The following is an 18,785-nucleotide window of genomic DNA, read 5'->3' on the forward strand; positions in this document are numbered from 1 at the left end:
AGGGAAAGTGAAGTCGCTCAGTCATGTCTGACTCGTAGCAACCCCATGGACTGCAGCCCACCAGGCTCCTCTGTCCATGGGATTTTCTAGGCAAGAGTACTGGAGTGGCTTGCCATTGCGTTCTCCGACTATATTCCTGAGTGTTCTCAAATTCACGTCCATTGAGTCAGTGATGCTATCTAACCACCTCATCCTCCACTGCCCTCTTCTCCTTTTGGGGTTTATCTTTACCAGCATCAGGGCCTTTTCATATATATATGCATAATTGGTTACTAAAGAAAATTAGTGATTTATGAATCACTGGTGAATTTATTTCCTTGAAAGCTATACATTTGAAAGTTCAGATGAATTACATTCTGATGCAAAAGAAGTTTACTGAACTTCCTTTCAATTTGGTGGCTCTCCTCAGTGACCTCAGCTTCTCTGCATTTAGGATGAGTCACCTAAAAAAGGGACTGTATACCTGTAATATCCAGAACACTGAAGAGTGCTCCCACACACCATAATCTGGTCTGGATTTAAACATGCAAATATATTCTTCTTTGAACCACCTTCAAGTGCTATTTGGGCAATAAGTACCTTATAAGTAGCAAAAAAGGTATACAGTGAACCTGTATAAAATGTTCAGTTCGGTTAATGTCCCTAAAATGAGAAGACATTTCATTCTAGAGTTTAAAGCCAAGAAATCTCGTGAATCTCAAGGATGATCTCTCCTATTTTAAATAGGTTTTAAGTATCCCCCCTATGTAGAGATGGCAGAATGGCCACAGGTAAAAATCACTTTGCCTATCTTTCTAGCATCCAATTTAAAATGTGTAATAGAAAGCATGAGTAGTTAAAAATACGGAAATAATTTTAAAGGATTCAGTTTAAGTACTTCAAGATACAGAACAGGTCCTTCTCTATTGCTATGCAAGATAGATGGGTAATTAGGAAGAGCTTAATGATTTTTTGTGGCTCATTCAGAAAACTTGGCCTGTTTTACATGTATTCAAACCTCAAACTTGACAGCCTTTTGTTTTTTTTTTTTTTCTTCTTGAACGTTTATGTGTTATTTGGGGGGGGGGTCGCTTTTTTTCAATGACCCCCCAAACTCTGTATCTGTTAACATAAAATAGGAAGATATGATAAGGGTAGAGGAAAATTCTGTGATTTAAAAATTGCTATTCAGTTTTCTAAATTTAAACTTCAAAAGATTAAAAGCAGCCTAATTATCAATTGGTACACTATTTTCTAGTATTTCTGGCTCTCAGACAAGCGTCTATACAAATAATTGTCTACTTGGGGAAGGTTAATTTCAAAAGACCCCACAGGTGGTATTTTTGATCTCTACTTTCTCCACTTTGAGATTTGATCTCTACTTTCTCCACTTTGAGAATCACTGATCTCCTTATTCAGGCAGCTGATGTATTGCAGCTGTGGTGATTCACCTATTTTTCTTACTTTTCAGACTTAAAAGTTTATCCTAAACTCTAGAAAAAATAAATACATGGCAACTGGTCAGGTTTTGAACACATAGTTCCTATAATTTTAAGAGATGATTAAATATTACCCATAGCCAGGCTTTTATTTTCACCATAATTTCCAGTCATACCTGTCATAAGCCTGCCATGTGTATAGGTGTTTACCTGCTCAGACGTGTCTTTGTGACCCTTTGCACTGTAGCCCGCCAGATTCCTCTGTCCATGGGATTTGGTGAAGACCTCAAATTAACTTACTTAGAGCTGTCCTCTTTTATGATGGAAAAAAAAACCAGCCATCTGGATTCCAGTACAGGTATAGACCTTGCAAGTCATCTGTATTTTGGTTTAATCAGAGATTTTCCAAAAGTCTAAAGATGATGATACATCTTTAAAAAAGATAAGAGAACCATACACTAAACTTTGCTCTGTAAACCACGGGGAAGAAGTATCTAAAGAGATGCCTTATGGGGTCATTGTTTCACATGATAAAGCAAGAAGAGGGGGCCAAGTCTCGGAAGTCTTAGATCATTGGAATTATTCTTCGAGGAAAAAAGTGGGCTCCATTTCTGTTTTTAAAAATCCAGAGTGTCTGTAATAGTGCAACTAATGACAACCTTCCCGTTATTCTCACTTAAGAGGAAACCCTATAATAAGAGCTTCCCAAAATGTCAAATAATACTTGTCTCATAACAGGGTTTCTTTGTTCATTCACCATGTCTCTTTTGATACGCACAGATAATAAAAGTTCATGTAAAACTAAAGGTAATATAGAGCAGAAGCCAACACTAATTCTGTATAAATATGTCTGATTAATAAGAGTGCCATTGTTATGGTTATTTCATAATGTCACGATTGCTACAAGAATGGAGGATAGAAGTACTCTTACTCTTGCTGTTTTTGTTCATCCTCTGTCAACCAACCAGTCTGTGAATTTTTGCTCAATGAGGGAAACAAAGGATAGATTTTTGTCCATTAATTGTTTCTATTTCATTAGTTCATATCATAAGCTGTGAAGCTAACTTTAAATTCAGGGGAAAAATTATGGGTTTTATTCTAAAATTAAATCTCACATCCTTTAAAAAAAATGAATACATGCTCCAGGCTTAATTTCTAAGCTCCCTTTTCTACATACACAACTACTATATCACTCTGGTGCTCACCAATGATAAAATTTAGCATGCTAGCACTAAGACATTCCTATGGGCCTAACATGTTAAACCTAAAGTACCGTTTAATACTACAACCATAACCAAGGTTGTATGTGAGATTCAATTCCAAAAATTAGAAAAACCCCACCCTGTTAAGTAACAAGAAAGTCCAGAAATGAGTATATGGTTCCTTACTGGAATGGCGATAGAAAACAAGTAATAGATAATAGCACATATTCACGGCAAACAGACAGGATGATAGGTTCTAAAGATGTGTCTTAGGCTGGTAGGTAAGTTTGTATTTTCATTACTTTTCTTTTCTCTTTAAATTCTTATCTCCTACATCCTAGCTTTCCCCCTTGGGGCAGCAGTATAATATAAAAACTTAACAGTTGATCTTAAATTTAGCTGACATTTTTATATCCTTCACAACACACTCTTTAGATTGCACCCAAGAAGGAGATTATTAAATAGTAGCAGGAGACCAGTTACCAAACCATTTTGACTGAACAAAAAACAGCACTGTGACTTCTTACTGACAAATGAAACAACATTTATACAATCATTATAATCAATTTCATAAATAAAGAGCTATTAACACCTAGAGAAAAACAGGAAACAAATCTTATTTCTCCCAAGTTCCCTCACCCTCTCCTCAAACCTCACATTAGTTTCAGCAATGGAGGAGGTTATGCATGACAAAGAATGGACTTGGCTGAACTGGAGTCTCCTGTGAAGCAGATGCTGTCAGTCAGAAGGCAAGGACACATTTCTGTGATTATTTCAGCCTTTTTTTTGGTAATGATTAGCTAGAGTTCCATTTTGCTGGGGCTGGCATTGCTCACGGCTCACTTATTTTTTTTTTTTAATTAGGCTTTTCTTTCCTTTTTATAAAGTAAATTTACATATTTTCAGTCTCTCAGTCCCTTCTCTGTTTTATTTATGAATTCAGCCCTTCTTGATGGTAACTTTAACGTGAAAGAGGTAGTTATTAATGTCCCAATCTGCTAGGTTAATCACTTTCCACATTCTCTACAGAGAAGTTTAAGGTAAGTAACAGTTTACAGTCAATATTAGGTTTAATTATGCTTAATGAGAGTTAGTGTCTCTGTTTACTAGCTGCATTTAGGTGTATGGATTCTAGATGAATTTTCCCTTGGCCTCATTCTGATTGTTTAATAGTGCCACTGTGTGCTGTATACGCAGTGCTTAGATCTATAAAGCTGCTCCTGGAGAACGAAGTGGGGAAGACACCTGTTTCACTTGAGACACCATTAAGCGAGTGCAGCCTTAACACAACTGCACCTTTCTTTGGGAAGGGAGTTCTTATTTTATAATGCTTTCCAAACAGATCCATTTAAGAGGCTAATTATTGCCTAAGTTTCATATCCTGGGTAAGTCTATACAAAGAAAAAGGTGTTTCATACTAAGTACTATCATCACTAGTGAATAGTGTAAATTTAGAGTATTAAACACTTCTAAGACTAGTAATACTTTAGTGCTATCAAGTATTAAGATATAAAACTTCTTTGACAAGTCACTGCTTTGGTTTGGTCTTTCTTTGTGTCACCTAAAAAATGTGTTTTGTCTTAAAATTGAATTTAAATTCATTGTAGCATATAGGACAACACTTCTCTTTCCTTACTGAGCTGTCACAATAAGCATAAAAACAAATGCTCAGACCTAGAGGGAATCCTGTAGCAGTGACCCAAATGAAATTTAGTAGACATATTTTTTTTAAAGAATCCTTTTTTTTGCTATGCTTGTGTTGTGGACAAATTTTGAGTAGAATTAATTGCTACAGTTAGTTTCTTTAAGTCTACTGATAGGTTGATTAATTCAATAAATATTTATTAAGTATCTGGTCTGAGCTAAACAGAAAGAATGAACAAAGCATATTCCCTTCCCTTAAGAAGTTTACCACACGGGAAAGGAAACATAGTTGGTGAAATTAAAATTTGCTTACAATTAGCTTCAGAAATTTTTTGTCTTTCAAAAACTCTACCTTTAGTATAACCTGACTTAATTTTTGCTTTTAGAAAAAAAAACAGTAGAGGCAACTATTTCTTTAAAAACCACAATTTAATGGGTTTAAAGGAAAATAGTGCAATCCAAACTATATGCTTAATTAGAAAAAGACTTTCTACTGCTTAGATCCTGTTTTAAAAGTAATCTAGAAATAACTAAACACATAGATTCGGAGAAGGCAATGGCACCCCACTCCAGTACTCCTGCCTGGAAAATCCCATGGACGGAGGAGCCTGGGGGGCTACAGGCCATGGGGTCACTAAGAGTTGGACACGACTGAATGACTTCACTTTCACTTTTCACTTTCATGCACTGGAGAAGGGAATGGCAACCCACTCCTGTGTTCTTGCCTGGAGAATCCCGGGGACTGCAGAACCTGATGGGCTGCCATCTGTGGGGTCGCACAGAGTCGGACATGACTGAAGCGACTTAGCAGCAGCAGCAGCAGCAAACACATAGTTTATGATAAGTATTTGCCTATTTTTGGAATATCAATTTCCTCTTTTGGGGTTTCTATAAAGTAAATATTTTTTTCTTTTAAATCTTAAAGTACAAAGAACATACAGGGAAATATATTTTCTAGGAAAAATTTTAGGAACAATACTATAGATCCTATAAGGGTCACATTCCTTAAAAGGTCTTTATTTTCAAAATCATCATATAAGTTAACTTTTCTTATGAAAAATATCATGCTAAACTTAGCTAGAGAAGAATCTGACCAAAACCAAACTAACGATTTTTTAATACCTTGAAATACAAAGGGATGGTTATGTACCTTTAAGAAAAATATTCAATAGAAAGAGAAATTAAGGAAACTATTCCATTCACTGTTGCAATGAAAACAATTAAATACTTAGGAATATATCTACCTAAGGAAACAAAAGACTTGTACATAGAAAACTATAAAACATTAGTGAAAGTAATCAAAGAGGACACGAATAGATGGAGAAATATACCGTGTTCGTGGATTGGAAGAATAAATATTGTAAAAATGAGTATACTACCCAAAGTAATTTATACATTCAATGCAATCCCTATCAAGCTACCAACAATATTTTTCACAGAACTAGAACAAATAATCTCGCAATTTGTATGGAAATATAAAAAACCTCGAATAGCCAAAGCAATCTTGAGGAAGAAGAATGGAACTGGGGGAATTAACCTGCCGGACTTCAGGCTCTATTACAAAGCCACAGTCATCAAGACAGTATGGTACTGGCATAAAGACAGAAATATAGATCAATGGAACAAAATAGAAAGCCCAGAGATAAACCCACGCTCCTATGGACACCTTATCTTCGACAAAGGAGGCAAGAATATAAAATGGAGAAAAGACAGTCTCTTTAACAAGTGGTGCTGGGAAAACTGGTCAGCCACTTGTAAAAGAATGAAACTAGAACACTTCCTAACACCATACACCAAAATAAACTCAAAATGGATTAAAGATCTAAATGTAAGACCAGAAACTATAAAACTCCTAGAGGAGAACGTAGGCAAAACACTCTCCGACATAAATCACGGCAGGATCCTCCAAGACCCACCTCCCAGAATATTGGAAATAAAAGCAAAAATAAACAAATGGGACCTAATTAAAATCAAAAGCTTCTGCACAGCAAAGGAAACTCTAAGCAAGGTGAGAAGACAGCCTTCAGAATGGGAGAAAATAATAGCAAATGAAGCAACTGATAAAGGATTAATCTCCAAAATATACAAGCAGCTCCTGCAGCTTAATTCCAGAAAACTAAGTGACCCAATCAAAAAATGGGCCAAAGAACTAAACAGACATTTCTCCAAAGAAGACATAAAGATGGCTAATAAACACATGAAAAAATGCTCAACATCCCTCATCATCAGAGAAATGCAAATCAAAACCACAATGAGATACCATTTCACACCAGTCAGAATGGCTGCTATCCAAAAGTCTACATGCAATAAGTGCTGGAGAGGGTGTGGAGAGAAGGGAACCCTCTTACACTGTTGGTGGGAATGCAAACTAGTACAGCCACTATGGAGAACAGTGTGGAGATTCCTCAGAAAACTGGAAATAGAACTGCCATATGATCCAGCGATCGCACTCCTGGACATACACACCGAGGAAACCAGAATTGAAAGAGACACATGTACTCCAATGTTCATTGCAGCACTGTTTATAATAGCCAGGACATGGAAGCAACCTAGATGTCCATCTGCAGATGAATGGATAAGAAAGCTTTGGTACATATACACAATGGAGTATTTCTCAGCCATCAAAAAGAATGCATTTGAATCAGTTTTAATGAGGTGGATGAAATTGGAGCCAATTATACAGAGTGAAGTAAGCCAGAAAGAAGAACATCAATACCGTATATTAACGCATATATATGGAATTTAGAAAAATGGTAACCTGAACCCTGTATAAGAGACTGCAAAAGAGACATAGGCATTTAGAACAGTCTTTGGGACTCTGTGGGAGAGGGTGAAGGTGGAATGATTGGGGAGAATGGAATTGTAGCATGTATATTATCATAAGTGACCAGTCCAGGTTCGACGCATAAATTTTCCTCTGTTCAAAAAAAAAAAGAAAAATATTCAGATGTTTTTAAATAATCATCTCCATGATATTTTAGATTTAATTTTGTGAACTCAGCAACAAAAAACCGGGTTTAGTACAAAATGAGAAGATAACTACTTTGAAAGTGAAGAAATTATCCAATATTATTAGATTTTTATTAAAGAGGAATAGAAAACCGTTTGCTGATCTATACCGTATATATTTTCAGATATATACATATCTTCTTTTTATCCCATAAGAAGACACTACATTCCTCCATTTCAAATATTGAGGATACCAGCAAAGTGTACACATCTCTGGATGTCTTCTTGCACTTACTTAAATTGACCTTTCTGCATGTACTCTCCATCTCAGTACCCTGAGCTATGCACATTTGAAAACCACTGACTAGTTTATATCCCCCTCACCATGTTACTTAGAACCATCTTGATGACTTTCACATTGCTAACTGACACTGGGCATAACACATAGGCACCTCGCTCGGTATCCTTGCTCAACACAAAAAAGGGAAAAACCTAGAATCAATTGGTAATAAAGTTCCTCTCACCCTGCTAAATATTAAAAAGTCAGTCTCATTCTGACACCAGTTAAATAAAATAAGTATGGTCTTAGTGTTAACTCATAGGTTATTATATAAAAATAATTATAGTTATGTATAATAGACTTCACATATAAATATACACAAATATACTTGAATATAGCATGTATATGCAGGACAGCTACTTGTTATATTTGAATGTATATATTTTATATTTATATTACTGCTTTTACATGTCAACATTTTTCCCAGAAAGTTAAAAGGAAAATACTTAAACTGTTTTCATAACACAAATTCTAACTGAAGTAAAATGTTCTTTAAAAACTGTAATTAATGGCTGCTGTGTCAAATAGTGAACCAAAGGGTCAAACCTTATAATTCACAGTTTGAGAGGTCATAGCTTAAATTATAACTTTAAAAAACTGATTATCTGTGAGTAATTTGACAAATCCAACTAATATACTCTGAATGCATATAAAGTCTTTTTGAGAATAAAAAGAATGGATGGCCAAGTGGACAGTTGATGGAGGAAATGGCCTTTTTACCGAACAAGGCTGAAGTCCAGCATAATGACTTGGAATGCCCTTGAATGAGCATGCAAGGCTGGAAGGCCAAGCGGTATACACACCCAAAGGGAGCATAATGAACAATCTGATCTGCAGACAAAAATATTCCACACACATGTCCAAAGAAATGAAGGAAAAAATATACACTTCTATCACTTAGTCTTTCATCACCACTACAACTACCCAATTTACAGATAAACTCATACTATGGAGCATTAATAAATAATCTTTAAAGAAATAATTTTTATAATTTTAAAAAATACTAGAGATCCCCATTGTTTTTCAATCTGAGATTGAAAATACTTATGGTGGTAACCTATATTATATGTAGTAAGCCAGATTTATAAAATTGTTTTCTTTATGACTCACTTTGAAAGTAAATATCATTGCACCTATCTTCATCCCAAGGCCACCCGCCCTTCAAGACATAATCTGAAATAATTTTGCCTGCCTATATTTTTTAAATTTAGAAGAATTCCTGTATTAAGGCAGGCCACTGAAGATCAAATTTCTTAACCCATGTCAGAATTCAGAAGTCCATAAAAATAAATCATTTTTATATCTTTATATATATAATAGGTCAGTTATATATCTATGTTGTAATGTTTACTTATGTGTATATTTTAGTTTCTTATTAGTCCTTCTTCTTTCTTATCAGGGCTTCCCCTGTGGCTCAGCTGGTAAAGAATCTGCCTGCAATGCAGGAGACCTGGGTTTAATCCCTGGGTTGGGAAGATCCCCCAGAGGAGAGAAGGGTAACCCACTCCAGTGTTCTGGCCTGGAGAATTCCATGGACCATATAGTCCATAAGGTTGCAAACAGTCAGACACAACTGAGCAACTTTCACTCATTCACTCTTTCTTATGAGTCCCCCAAAGGGGAAAAACTATGTCTCATTTTTTTTCTACAGCTGTATCTAACCCCTAGGAAGTTCTTGGCACAGAGCAAACATTCAATAAATATTTGCTGGAGGGTGAAAAGAAGGAAGAGAAGGAAGGTAGGAGGCTTATAGTTAGCTAATCTCTTCTAGAATTATGTATGTTATGGTGGGAAGAAAAATCCAAAAAATAATGTACACTCTATTTACTCAGTTTGCTGCTGCTGCTAAGTCACTTCAGTTGTGTCTGACTCTGTGCGACCCCATAGACGGCAGTCCACCAGCTCCCCATCCCTGGGATTCTCCAGGCAAGAACACTGGAGTGTGTTGCCATTTCCTTCTCCAATGCATGAAAGGGAAAAGTGAAAGGGAAGTCGCTCAGTCGTGTCCAACTCTCAGCGACCCCATGGACTGCAGCCCACCAGGCTCCTCCGTCCATGGGATTTTCCAGGCAAAAGTACTAGAGTGGGATGCCATTGCCTTCTCCGATTTACTCAGATTACCTACAGCAATTTGCTGACCCACGCGTCTATTCTAGAAACAAAAAGATTTAAAACAGCTTCCAAAGTATACATTAAAAATAAAATAAATGAAAAGGATTGAAAGAGTGGGAAATAAGATGTTTGTGTATGCATGTAAAGACAATTAGAGGAAAAGAATTTGCTGTTTTAATTTCTTCAGTTTAAATTAAATCTTATTATAACCACTTATTATAATGCTTTTATTAGAACAAGACATTAAGGGATATTCACTAGTTCCTCATCTGGCCATGAATTATAGCAAACATTACATAACCAGATTTTTTCATATCATGAATCATAGAGTCTATGAAAGAGACAGATATTCAATTAAAATAAAGTGTAATAAGTAAGTTATAATAGCAGAAACATAACTTTGAGAACAAAGAACTCTTCTCTGAACCAGAAAAAAGTATTTGCTGCATGGTAACTGTTTTACTTCAATGCTACTACTATATCCTATTACACATCTCAGAAGAGAGACTTTCATAAACATTATTGGCTCTTGATGCACAAGGAAATACATGAACTCAAATATTACTGGTACAAAGGAGATCCAAACATGTAAATCACTATATCATAAGAAAACACATTTGAAAAATATTCTTTTTTCTTACAAGTGAAAGCCAAACTCTGATTCCACTTAGCCTTTTAATGTTTCTCATTCCGTTGGACCAGCCCACCCATATTGGGCTCTAGATAGGTCCTGGGCTCAACCATCTGGCCCTTTATTTACTTAATTCTTTTTTAACACTGACAAGTGTATTAGTAACACTTCCTTGATTGCTGGTAAATATAGAGCCACCACACAACTAAGATTTTCCCTAATTCTGAAAGTCACTAATTAGTTGTGGGTAGGGGTCGGAGGTATTACAAAGATATGTTGAACAGTACTACAATAAGTAATCTAATTCCCAAGAAGAAAGTATGTTAATCTGCTTCCCACTTCATTAGAGGAATAAAAAACATCTTGTCATCACCAAAGGATACAAAGGAGACCTGGATATTTAGAGAAATGGTAGGTAGGGAGGAAAAATGAATGAAGTATTTCATCAAGAAAATCCCCTATACTTCGTGGACAACAGTCATGGTTTTTCTTTGTATCCTCTGATTACTCTATTTATCAGTGTGTTTCATGAGTGTAGTTTATTCAATTAATGTAAATACAATCTTCCAAAAGAAACACATATGGTAAATGAATCCTATTTAATAGAACTGATCATTCTACTGTCACTTAACTTATGCATTAAGCAACTATGGAAACTACCTTGATCGCTTCAAACCAGTAAGGTCTCATTTACCTGACCTTGCAGTATAAAATACTATAGGTTTACAGGAGAGAATGCAACTTCTAAAAAGTCATTTACAGAGAATATATGGTCTAATTTGTTTGTTTGTTTTTCCACTGGATAAGAGATAGTCTAACGCTGTTTATTTTCCTGTAAGGTTTAGATTTGTCAAAGAACATCAGCATCAGGCTTAAAATATCATAACTCAACTCCCTAAATCTAAAGATTCTAACTGTGTAAGGTAGAATTGGTTGTCCTCATTTCTAGGATCAAACAACACCAAGCAAAAGTCTTTAAGAGGCTATTTCAGGTTTCAGTCTATCTCCTTTGTTCATCTGGGGAAAGGATGATTTTCTCTTATAGTACTTACACCAAATAACTATAATCTCAACTAAAAACTTACAAAACTGTGGATTGTGAGGCAGGTATAAATATTTCCAAATCTTGTAACTAATGAATAAAATTTAATTGGCTTATATGCAGAAGTAAATTTATGAGAGGCTGAAGAATAGAATAAACAAGGTGGGGGGAAGTACATTGTTTACTATGTAATTTAAGAACTGTCAAAGAAGTGGGGCATGTCTTATTTACTGGTGTATGAAAAGAGAAGAATGAATGCTCTGCATACAAATAAATGCAGGTATAGAAACATAATAGAAGCTTCATGTTACAATGGAACTTAAACTTCTCTGGGCAGTGATCAGCTAAGGAGAAACAGAGACAGTTACAATGCAGTGATTAACTAGCTGACAGATCTATTATTCATGGCAGGTATGTAAGCAGTCAGGGCAGCAATGTTGGTGGCCTCTCCTCATCAAGCAGCTTTGCCAGTTCAGACTGGATGTCTGGAACCAGGCAAGACACAACAACAATAAAACCTAGAGCCAGCTAAGGGAAGATTCAGCACAAATCATCTCCAATTTTAAATAGTACTAGAAATCTTTACTGAAGTAGGTTTTTCCTTGGGATTGGCAATATATTGTATTTATAGGATGTAGACCAACACTCCCCTCTGATTTATCTTACTGCACTTAGCAACATGCCTAAAACACCTACCCAGAAATTTCCAGTATATTACAGAAAAAAAGAATTTTTAGCATTAGTTGGCAAAAAATTTCTGTTGATAGGTATGACCATCATGTCGTTACATGAACAGATGGTCAAAGTGAGTCCATTTCACTGACAGTATATTGCGTGGGTCTTTTTAACTTTGAACAACCAAACCAAACAAAAGCATAATACAGAAGAGGTCACTGGGCCTTCTCTGATTTGGTTGGTAGCTTTATCTTTGAAATATGAAAATAAAACCAACATGGACTATAATCCTCCACAGTTCCATTTCCGCATATTATGAATTTTCACATTCAAAAATCATCCAGATATTTGTGAAGATGGAAAAACAAATCAGATATTTTTAACTTTCAATACCATGATCTCCAGTAAAAGGAGAAAATATAAAGTAGCCAAACTTCTTATTCTTCAGTTTTATCTAACCAACTGTTTACCAACTCTTTATTGGCAAATTACAACTATTTTTTGGTATTCAGGTATTTTAATGAAAGATAAGGGAAAATGTATTTTAAAAAAGCAAATGTCCATAAAAAATCTATTTTCATTTGACAGGCTATGCTCTATATATAGATTGTTTTTACTTAATAATGTTAAAGTATAACAAATGAATATCCATAATCACATAAATTAATAGTCTAGCAGATAACCAATCACTAGTTACTACATTTTGCTCCAAGAGATGTCCTGAAAAACACACGCACACACACTACTATTTGGATGCTTATTATGATAGCTTCATCAATATAACCAACTCAAAATACAATTTACTTTGATTTTTTGAAGTAAATATAAATAATACTATGAGGCAAAAGAAAGAGAAAAAATAAGAATATATGTATATCTGTAACAGCTAGTAGTCAAAACAACAGCTTAAAATTATGCTAAAATGCATCTACACATGTGGCTGTGAAAACTTAAGTGCAAGGAAGATTCTGGTTATCCACCTCCAGAAGGAGCTGATGAAGCATGAGGTTTAAGAGTACATCTTTAGTACTTCTGTACCTTAAAATATTGCCGAGTATTAATTTTTCATCAAGTTGTCATTTTCTCTGACATTTGGTTTTATTAATCAAGGCATTTATCATTAATTTGGAGAAAATATCGTAATTAAGCCAAATAAAATAAAATCCTTAAAAGGTTAAAATTAGAAAGCAGGTGAATGAGAACTTTGACATTACCCTGTTGACATACAGGAGCTTTTTGAAAGTATGAGAATCAAGTTTATGAAGTGAGTTTGGTGCCGCAATCTTGGGGCTGGCTGTTTTTTTTCTTTTTTAATGTTATAAAGATTTGATTTAAAGCTCCCTGACAGTTTTGACATTCAGGTGAAAGTACTGCTGCTGCATTTGGAACAATTTGCATATCCCACTGCTAAATGGAATGTTTGAGGTGTGCACTGGTGTAAAGAAATTAAAAACAAGCTATCACACATGCTTAAGTGTATGTGTTCACAAAACTGATGGTTGGATCACACCACCCCTTTCCCCCTCCAATGTAATCTGTGATTTACTCCTCTGTAATAAATTACCCTACCATGTTATTCTTGCTGGAAGATCTAACCATGCATGTAAGAAGCAAAGTAATTACAGCCCCCTCTTGTATCAGAAACTTTCTTCAAACCCTACGAGCTCTTTATACACAATGCAGCAACACATCTATTGTAAACTTCTTGCCTGAAATTCTGGATTTCTGACAATGAGTAGCCACTAAATCTTGTCTGCATGGTTTTGTTGTCCCCTCAAAAGTGTACTTTTATTTCTTATAGTTAGTTGTAAAGCTCTTCCTAATGAGGGATAGGTACTGACTTTTTTACTTTGAGCCAACATGTCTATTTAGGAAACGGGCAGGGCATAAGATCACAAGAGTTCCAAACTGCTTCAAAAATCATGGGAGGGACCACAGTATATTCCCAAATAGAAGGCTGAAGGGATACAGCAACACCAAACTAGGCTGACTTATTCTGAGACAACAAAAGCTTTTTTCTTTTTTGACTCATAATGTTAGATTATTTTTAGGTATATATTGAAATGTTTACTTAATGTGTTAAAGGGAAATAAAGAAAAGACCTGAGGGAGTAAGCTGAAGGTCATTAATATTACGAAACTTTTCAGGAAGATGAAAACCTATTGAACAAAATACTGGACATTACCTTTAGCCTTCAGAGCCTTGAAGGGAAATTCTTAACACTTCTTTTTGTGTGACTGTAAAAGAGAAACACTTAAAATTAGGAACTACATTTCCATAATATCTTTATGATTAGTCATGAGACATAGGTAGTTGAATTTGTGTATGTCAATTAATATCTATAGTTTTAAAAAGATAAATAAAAGCTAACATTAATTTGTCTATATGCAGAACAAGCACTTCGTAAAATATAGCATGAGTTTACAATGGAAACCACTGTACAGGTTTTAGATGGAGAACAGAATATTTATTATAGCATTATTAGAAGCTTTATTAATTTATACAAATGTTTTTACATTTATATTTTAAAATTAAAACACTAATATCAAATAGTCTGTATCCCATTTATTCATTTATTGTTAGTTACCAGAGATCTAGCAAAAATCTACAACATATAATACACTAGTACATCTCACACGCTAGTAAAGTCATGCTCAAAATTTTCCAAGCCAGGCTTCAGCAATACATGAACCGTGAACTTCCAGATGTTCAAGCTGGTTTTAGAAAAGAGAGAGGAACCAGAGATCAAATTGCTGATATCTGCTGGATCATGGAAGAAGCAAGAGAGTTCCAGAAAAACATCTATTTCTGCTTTACTGAATACGCCAAAGCCTTTGACTGTGTGGATCACAACAAACTGTGGAAAATTCTGAAAGAGATGGGAATACCAGACCACCTGACCTGCCTCTTGAGAAACCTGTATGCAAGTCAGGAAGCAAAAGTTAGAACTGGACATGGAACAACAGACTGGTTCCAAATAGGAAAAGGAGTACGTCAAGGTTGTATATTGTCAGCCATCTCATTTAACTTCTATGCAGAGTACATCATGAGGAACGCTGGGCTGGAAGAAGCACAAGCTGGAATCCAGATTGCCAGGAGAAATATCAAAAACCTCATATATGCAGATGACACCACCCTTATGGCAGAAAGTAAAGAGGAACTAAAAAGCCTCTTGATGAAAGTGAAAAGGTTGGCTTGAAGCTCAACATTCAGAAAATGAAGATCATGGCATCTGGTCCCATCACTTCATGGGAAATAGATGGGGAAACAGTGGAAACAGTGTCAGACTTTATTTTGGGGGGCTCCAAAATCATTGTGGATGCTGATTGCAGCCAGGAAATTAAAAGACACTTACTCCTTGGAAGGAAAGTTATGACCAACCTAGATAGCATATTAAAAAGCAGAGACATTACTTTGCCATCAAAGGTCTGTCTAGTCAAGGCTATGGTTTTTCCAGTGGTCATGTATGGATGTGAGAGTTGGACTGTGAAGAAAGCTGATCGCCGAAGAATTGATGCTTCTGCACTGTGGTGTTGGAGAAGACTCTTGAGAGTCCCTTGGACTGCAAGGAGATCCAACCAGTCCATTCTAAAGGAGATTAGTCCTGGTTGTTCATTGGAAGGACTGATGCTAAAGCTGAAACTCCAATACTTAGGCCACCACATGCAAAGAGTTGACTCACTGGAAAAGACTCTGATGCTGGGAAGGATTGGGGGCAGGAGGAGAAGGAGTGGACAGAGAATGAGATGGCTGGATGGCATCACCGACTCGATGGACATGAGTTTGAGTGAACTCCGGGAGTTGGTGATGGACAGGGAGGCCTGGCGTGCCGTGATTCATGGGGTCACAAACAGTCGGACACGAGAGAGCGACTGAACTGAACTGAACCGAAGCACTGGTAAGTTAGGAAGTATACAAGATAAGATACAGGCCCTATCCAAAAAATATGATTGCAGTTGGAAAGATTTTCATGAAATGCATAATCTAAAGAGAATAAAAAGCAAATGGGTGCAAAGAAATAGGGAGTAGAAGGTAATACATTCAGTAGAGCTTGAACTGGTCTTCAGTACCTAATGCACTGATATTAGAATGTGGCTTTATGTTCCCAGTCTCAGCAAGCAAGGTTCTAGGAGGGTCCTACACAGATATGAGCTGTGCAAGTGGCACATTAGTAAAGAATCCATCCACCTGCCAATGCAGGAGACACAAGAGATGCAGGTTCGATCCCTGGGTTGGGAAGATCGCCTGGAATAGGAAATGGCAATCCCCTCCAGTAGTCTCGCCTGGGAAATTCCATGGACAGAGGAGCCTGGTGGGGTACAGTCCATGGGGTTGCAAAGAATTGGGCACAACTGAGCATGCATGCACACACACACAGAAGCAGGGAGGTTAGCCTAAAAGATCAGTTTCCAACCAAATGCATTTGATAGTGTAGAATCCAAACTAGGACTGGGAGCAGTCAAGCAGCAGGATGCTGAGGTGATTTTAACGCCAATTTGGCGAGTTAAAATATAAAAAGATTTAATTAGAAACCACTCCCCTATTAAATACTGAGTTTGATATTGTATGCCCTTGAAAAGTGATCTCTCTAAATTTGTTATGAAATCACATTGAGAACCTTGATGTCACATTTGCTAATAATCTTCACAGACATTCAGCCATTCAGTCTCAAAAGCAGTCTTACTAATGGAAAACATACATAAACATAAGCAAATCCTGTAAATAAACCACTACATCTACAGTAAAATTTTCATTAAAATGAAGATAGTCTAAGGTTTTCAACTGACTAGATCTTTAAGATGCAGAAACAAAAGGGAAACAAAGAACCAAACAGTAATCCATACCAGCAATCCTGAGCTTATGATGTACTAATACATAAAAAATGATCCAGAAAAAGAAGGTTATAGTTCTGCCATAGTAGGGTACCTGAGTAATACCACACTTAGTTTGTAACATTGATCTTTAGAAGACGCCCTAAACATTTGAATCTGCTAGGAGGAGTGAGATAATACCCATTAAGCATGGATAAGCAGAGGATATCTTGGAATGGAAAAGAAAAAAAATACTGAGGTTATGGGGATGAAGTAGGGAAGGATACTTCAGAGAAAATTAATTTAGCCATTACATATTATGTTATAAAAGCGATTTTAATTTATGTTTTGTCTGTCTTCCCTACTAGAATGGAAGTTCCATGAGGTCAGGCCCTGTCTCTTTTACTGTATCCCCATATACATGAATAGTGTCTGCCACATAGTATGAGATCAACGAATATTTATCGAAGGAAAGAATCAACAGCGTGACCAACCTATGAATGAGGCACTAAATCTACATCTATTTACAGATGAAACAATTTAAGCTTAAAGAAGTTAAATGTAATGTATTAAACTTTAACCTTTTATAGCTATCAACTACTGCAACTCACTTTTCATAGTCTTCTACTCAATATTCATTCTAGCAGGGGAATCAAATGATTAGCAAATAAATTGCTAAAGTAATAATGTCCTATAATTCATACTACAAGGACAAACAAAGCAAGGTGATAGCATTGACAGTTACCTGGACTGATATTTTAGATAGTTCTGGACAGAAAAGCTGCTCAGAGAAGGCAACAATAATAAAATTGCTGAGTGAAGTAAGGAAAAATGTCTAAAAATATCTGGAGGTTATGTGGGCTATTACAAGGATTAAAGGAGATACACATTACCTTTCTTAGTATAATGGCTTGCAAACAGTACTCTCAATAACTATTATTTTATTATGTTACTATTATTTTTATAAAAGGTGAATTGCCCGATAAGATGATAAGTTTGTCAAAGACATCCATTTTTCTTTCCCTCAGTTCAGTTCAGTCGCTCAGTCGTGTCCGACTCTTTGCGACCCCATGAATCACAGCACGCCAGGCCTCCCTGTCCATCACCAACTCCCGGAGTCCACTCAAACTCATGTCCATCGAGTCGGTGATGCCATCCAGCCATCTCATTCTCTGTCGTCCCCTTCTCCTCCTGCCCCCAATCCCTCCCAGCATCAGAGTCTTTTCCTCTTCGCATGAGATGGCCAAAGTATTGGAGTTTCAGCCTCAGCATCAGTCCTTCCAATGAACACCCAGGACTGATCTCCTTTACGATGGACAGCTCCTTAAATAGTGCCCAGCAAGAATTCTCAATAAACATTTATTGAAAATAGGAAGACACAAGTATCAGTTCACTAATTAGAAAAAAAACCATATGAATACAAGAAAGCTACCATATTTCATAGGCATAAATCAATCTAATTCTATTAAATTAATGTCACTTAATAATCATTTATGGATTAAAAAGAAAGAAGGGAAACATAAAATGGATAGAGCCAATAAGTCATAGATTAGAAACAAAGTAAGAAATAATCAGAAAAAAATGAAGGCATTGATACTAGGTCACCATCTTGACCATTCACAAGATCTGTCTGCCTCCATCAGGTTAATACACATTTCTAGTGCAAGAACCCTTCTGCAGCAAAGTAGTAGAGAACAAAGTTAACTTATACCAAAGATTGAAATATAAGTGACAGTGTGATATCTGCCATTGCTAGAGACAGATGTGTAGAACAGATCACAGGGACTTAGTACGGGGTAAATATTATAAGTTGCATTTCCACAGTGCTGAGATGGTTGAGTAATTAAAAGACAAACAAATTTTGTTCCCTACCTTTTCCCATGTACCAAAATAAAAATCAGAAATATATATAAATATAATAAGTAAAACAATCAAAGAGCTTTAATAAAATGTATGTATAT

General features: G+C 36.0%; 1 protein-coding gene across 15 annotated transcripts in view; it reads right to left on the reverse strand.

Moving 5' to 3' along the window:
- The window catches only part of ZBTB20 (zinc finger and BTB domain containing 20), an 891,891-nt gene that overhangs the window by 695,921 nt on the left and 177,185 nt on the right, over nucleotides 1–18,785 (reverse strand). For all 15 annotated transcript variants that reach the window (XM_055429282.2, XM_055429604.2, XM_088837148.1 and 12 more), the window contains exon 2: nucleotides 14,199–14,250. The gene's annotated coding sequence lies outside the window, so the exon portion shown is untranslated. The remainder of the gene's footprint in view (nucleotides 1–14,198; nucleotides 14,251–18,785) is intronic.

The sequence above is a fragment of the Moschus berezovskii genome, chromosome 1 (genome assembly GCF_049115385.1).
Source record: "Moschus berezovskii isolate FMDL1 chromosome 1, NW_MosBer_1.0, whole genome shotgun sequence".
NCBI classification, from domain to species: Eukaryota; Metazoa; Chordata; class Mammalia; order Artiodactyla; family Moschidae; genus Moschus; species Moschus berezovskii.